This window comes from Salvelinus namaycush, chromosome 5, assembly GCF_016432855.1.
Source record: "Salvelinus namaycush isolate Seneca chromosome 5, SaNama_1.0, whole genome shotgun sequence".
In the NCBI taxonomy this organism is placed as follows: domain Eukaryota; kingdom Metazoa; phylum Chordata; class Actinopteri; order Salmoniformes; family Salmonidae; genus Salvelinus; species Salvelinus namaycush.
The window spans coordinates 27952345-27958279 of NC_052311.1; the positions used below are offsets into that span (position 1 = coordinate 27952345).

General features: G+C 41.0%; 1 long non-coding RNA gene across 1 annotated transcript; it reads left to right on the top strand.

The window, feature by feature from the left end:
• The first annotated feature begins 3266 nt into the window (after positions 1–3266).
• Positions 3267–5655, top strand: LOC120047472. Its single transcript, XR_005476888.1, has 3 exons — positions 3267–3361; positions 4293–4434; positions 5237–5655. It is a non-coding gene; the product is annotated as an uncharacterized LOC120047472 (long non-coding RNA).
• Positions 5656–5935: the final 280 nt, after the last annotated feature.

Sequence of the window (5935 nt, forward strand, 5' to 3'; positions counted from 1 at the left end):
TTTCGGTACGTCAGGGTTTTTTGGTCCACAGCACAATTCTGTTGTCGAGCACTGAGAATATATAACTACCCCCTCCCTTTGCTCACAGATACTGCGCACACGAACACAAGTACAGTAACTGTACATGCAGTTGAATGTGCTAAAGAGCCTACTGCAACCCATTAGTGATGGCCTTAGAAGCAAAGAAAACAGGCAAATAGGGGAAGTGGATTGATGTTGTTATCTCTCAATCTCACATCCTAGTCCTTAGTAAAGACCTCAGGTGCCCAATCAGGGAGTGTGTCTATAGGAGTTTGTGCACAGGTGAGAGCAACTCAAATAAAACAGAATTTATTATGGATAGTAATGTCATGACGTTGGCAGTGGGGGTAGGTTTATGACAGTCATAAATACCTCTTTCCCCCTTTTTCTCTTCCCTACTGATGTGACATAAGAAAACCCCTTGGTTAACATAGAGATTCTGGGGACATCAGAAAGTGGGGGGGAATGAACTATATTCTGGTAATCCGACCAACTGAACATATGCGGTGGTACTTAAGGTATATTATGTCCGTTCGGTTGCCCTCTGACACATTCTCATCAATGATAGAATGACATAAACTCTACTGTGGAAAGTCTAAACGTCAGAGGTATCGGATTCACATGGAATTGTTGTTTAATTCAAATGTTTGAATATGAAATTATTTGTGAAGAGATTAAATGTAATTTTAGCTTCCAAATGAGAGATTTGGATTCTGTGAAGAGACATGGGTTATAAACTTTTCAGACACACCCCTCTCCGTCCACTATAAAAGCCATTGACAAAAATAGAGCTTCCTGTTCCGGGGACGCTAGGATGACGATCCGGTGTCAGAATGGTTCAGATAATAACTACAGAACTAAGCCAACAGCAGCATGGACTTTGATTGTGAATGGTATGAACTTTGAACTCGTATTCACTACAGAAGTGATATCTCCTAGCCGTTGAGTTAGCAACAGCTGCTACAAACGCAGGTTAGGAAGGACAGTCCGAGTATCCCGTCTACTACACACAACGTTACTCCAACGTATCCAGTAAGGCACCAGAGACATTCTTCAAAGGACAGAGGACTCGGGTTGGCGACACGGTCCATCTACCACCAACCTACTGAAGCGCAGCTCAGAGTAAATATTTATTGCATTTTCCTTCTTCAAATGGGCGGTAATTTAGAATGCATAAGATACTGTATTTACGATAGCACAGCTTCGCCTCTGTTCCAGTCTCCCGCTCTTTCACTAAAATCCCGCCCCTTTTCTTTGTGTAACAAGCTGTCATATCTATTCCGCCCGCTAGGGACGTTTTTCTGTATGACGGCACTTTGTAATCAAGTTATGATTTAATTGTATATGTGTGATTCTGTGTGATTAGTTAGGTATTTAGTATATAAATAATTAAACCCAATTTTGTATTGCTGATTCAACTTGTTAGCCAGGATTCTTGCAGATAATCAAGGATTTACAACTTTCAGATGAGACTGAATAAACTGACGATTAATGTGACTGCTATGGGTGTAAAATATTACTGAATCTTTAAGAGTTTATTCGGAAGATAACAGCTCTATAAATATTCTTTCGTGGTGTCCCTCTCTAGTTAATGAATATTTACATGATTAGTTCAATCAGGTAATATTAATTACGGAGAAATTATTTTATAGAATAGCATGTCATAGCAATTAATCTGGCATAGTCAAAGACACGACAGTAACATAAACTATACATATAACCCTCTACCGCAACAAAGAAACACCCTAATACCCTAAACCTGGTATGAGAGCTAGAGTCCCTTCAGTTCTGTATGAACACATAAACACAAGAGCCTGTCAATCTGCATCTCCCCACATGTAACATATACGCTTGTCGCTGCACTCCACACTTTCCAGCTCACAGTGTTGTGTTGGAATGCTGACGGGGAGATAAAGAAATCTTGATTAGATTAAGCACCAGTGTGTAGGGGCTGGGTGCCGCATGGGGCAGAGGTTTGGGGTGGGTGTTCAGGGAGACCGGCGAGGGGGGAGAGGGAGGACTAGGAGATGGGGCAGGGGGGTTACCTGTGGGCCCGTAGCCTACTGGGCGTAATTTGGAGCAGACTGCTCCCAATGTGTTCATTAGGTTGTGATTGGGAGCCGAGCGCAGGTGGGGAGGGCTTGCCCGGCTTATGCTGAATAGTCCTTATTGTGCTCAGCATAAAACGCCATCTGTTTTGGTGGGGAGAGAGGAGAGGTGCGGGGGATGGAGGGGGGGGCTATTACCGGGGAAAAACTCTGCTCTTTTTCGTCTCCATTTTGGACGACCCCCGGTGGGGGTTGGAGAACGAGGGAGATACAGCAAGAAGAAGAGAGAGGGGAAGAGGGAGGTAATGATGTACTAATTGTGTTCCTGATCCATGTATTGTTCCTATTTATGAATTGAGTAATACAAAATGTAATCGAACAAAAAGAAATATGCCTATAAATCAAGGCCCCAAATGTCAGTGACTGTCACACAAAACGCATCCCCCTATCTCTTGTAAACCACTGACCGGCCATTTCAGCCAAAGGAGTTTGATTGCCCTTACAAAAAATGATTTGTTGCGGCAAACTTCCTGCACGTTTGTGGCAAATTTGCTGCATACTAAATAGACGGATCGGTTGTTTAGCAACAAAAGCGACGCGTGCGCAACTATGGGGCAAAACAGACAGGGTTGGCTTATATTGTTGACAACATGTAAACTGTATTTTGTCTCCAATGTTTATTGAAAACATATAAATAAATTGGCACAATGAGCACTTTTTGTGTCAAATACATCGGTACAGTTGTTGGTTAGCTAGCTAGTGAATTATGGCCATATTAGGATAGACGTGACATCAGTCAAAACACCTCAAAACAAGACATGGTATCAAGAACAAGATGAAATTGGCTGAAATGAGCCATCTTCAATTCCCCACATGGCAGCTTTTTGTAATTGTTGATAGCTATTTGGCCATCCAGAATCACCCATGGAAGCGTGCACATCGTTTTCTCGATGTTGTCAGCTAACCCATCTATAGTGTGCCACGAAATAGTGCCAAAAGTTTGCAAATGTTTGCCACTAGTGATGTATCTGTGGAAAACCTTTGGCAATAATAATATGTATTGACACTAGTGGCAAGTTCGCCAGAGGTTTCTTTCTGGCAAACAATTCCCTCGAGATTCAATTTTAATCTGTGGCAACAATATTTATTGCCACTAGTAGTGACAAACAGAAGTTGTTTTTGGTGAACACATGAGTTCCAAGACCAGTAACCATAGATGACCAGTCAAAGGGGGAAAAAAATCTGTTGGAAAATGGAAACAAAGTTATCTAGCTACCTACCGAAGTTGTCAAGTGAGTGTCTATCTTATTAATGAAACTTCCTAATCAACTTTCAAATTGTGTTAGATAATTGATGACTGGTTAGCAATGTCATGTTTTATGGGAAAGAGTGAAACATATTGTGTTGCTGTATCAGTTTCAGCCTGTCAGCTAGTGGCTAGCGCTTAGTTAGCTGGCTAACATTAGCTATCATATTTTGCACAATTGATGTGATAGCTAGCTAGCTAACTAATGATTTGCCTAAACATGTATATTTTTAGGTGAATACTTTGCTGTCTTTTAGCTAATACCAATAATATGCATGTCAATATGCTAGCGTCACTGTTCAGTTACATGTTAGCTAGTTAGCACAACATGGTAGCAACAGCAAAGATTTTATAACTAACCCAAGGTAGGCCACAGTCTGTCATTTCCAATGGGAGAAAATTAATCCTAGTGGACAGAACAAGCAAGGGTGTTGTCAGAGCCAAGCACGAGCTAGCGAGATCCTATTGGTGCGTTCTAGCATGTATTTGCATATTTCCATTAGGGAATGCCTACTCTATGACGTGTGTGTGTGTGTGTGTGTGTGTGTGTGTGTGTGTGTGTCTGTGTGTCTGTGTGTCTGTGTGTCTGTGTGTGTGTGTGCAATACCTCAAATCGCCCTTGCAATCCTAAAGAATGCCATTTTTTAGTCTACAAAACTTAGTCCACTCTGTTTGTGACAGATTCTAATTTTGGAAACAGAAAACTGTATTGAGAAAATTAGCAGAATGTTGACCAAAATCTATCTTCTCCCACTGACAGCCACAGGGCTTCCTTTCATCACCATATTTGGTAGTGAGTGGAAATGCCAACCGGATGCTTCACATTTATACATCCGGTGAAATATCTGTCTCATTGTTCTATCTGTGGCAACAGTATGAACTGACTTGGCATCAAAGCAAAAATGTCACTTTTGCAGATGGATACCCTTCCCGTAACCATGGTGTTTGAAGAGGATGTATTGGGAGGAGGATTCATCAATAAATACCCTGGAACGATGTTTGTGGTGCACTCACTCATTACACTTTTTTAAGTGATAAATCGTCTTCAAGCTTAATAAGGTAGATAAGCAAATGCATGTAATATTCTCATCAATGTAGCCTATACATGAATTCTTTGTAACAATTGCTTTAAACTAGTACCTAGCTCATCTTGACCATGTGTTATACCTTCTCTCTTTCATAAGCAATCCAGTCACAAGGGAAAAAATACAGATTGAGGCATTCGATCAAACTGAGGACAGAGAAATATGTGTGCACCAGGTCAATGTTTCTTGCATGCATGACGTTGAGATGTAAATTAACAATAATTAATTTTGGAAAAAATAATATGAATTGCCGTATTAGGCATAACTCAATTTTATGTTGCTTTTCTACCATCCAAGCCTTATACACCTGAGTCAGGAAGAAGAGACCACTAGTAGACAACTGTCTCTTAGTGATGAAGTCCCCATTCTAGATTGAAGATCATAATTAGTTCAATAGTTTGAATCAATTGTGTTGAGGCTTGGCTGGAGAAAAACATGTGTACACTGTGGGTCTCTAGGAACAGTAGGCCACACATTTAAAGGTAGATTTGCTAGGCCTAAGTCCCAGTTTATGCTAGCTACATTGTTTGTTTATACAGCTTTTATATGAGGCAGAAACAATGTTTCCTTGCTGTAAAACACACAGAATGCCAGTTTCAGTGAGAAGCAAAGCAACATCAAGGCAACTTTGTAACAGCTGACCCTGTTTTTCCAAAACCAGACCCATCCATTAGCCGCTGAGTCTACCTTTTAAGATGCCAAAATAGAACATGTTTTCAGTAATTGTTTTCAGTATCCTAATGTTGTTTTTGTTTGGTGTTTTCTGATTGTTTCAGTTCATGCATTCAACAAGCTTTGGACGAAGGACTTCCACGGGTCCGCCGTCTCCAAAGACAATAGTTCTGAACCGGGTGATTGATTTTGTTGTTTTCATTATTTCAGTTTTGTTCGTTCTCTTTTTAACATCCATTGGTTGAAAGCTCATTGTTCAGTTATCACTTGGCTCGTGTAAATTCTGTAGTTGCCCCTTTAAACCTAATCCTAAAATCAAATCAAAGTTTATTGGTTGTGTACACAGATTTGCAAATGTAATGGCAGGTGCAGCGAAATGCTTGGGTTTCTAGCTCCAACACTGCAATAATTTAAAAAATACACACATAATACATAACACAAAAATAATGTGTTATATAGGATGAGCCATGACTAGAATGCAGTATATACATTTAAAGTGGGTGAAACAGTATGTAAACATTAACGTGACCAGTGTTCAATGACTATGTACATAGGGCAGCAGTCTCTAAGGTGCAGGGTAGAGTACCGGCTGGTAGCCGGCTAGAACAGTGACTAAGGCGCAGGGCAGCATACAAGGCCGGCTAGTGGTGACTGTTTAACAGTCTGATGGTCTGGAGATAAAAGCTGTTTTCTCAGTCTCTTGGTCCAAGCAAAGCTGTTTGCACCTGTACTGTCTCCACCTTCTAGTGGGGTGAACAGGCCGTGGCTCGGGTGGCTGAGGTCCTTGATGATCTTCTTGGCCT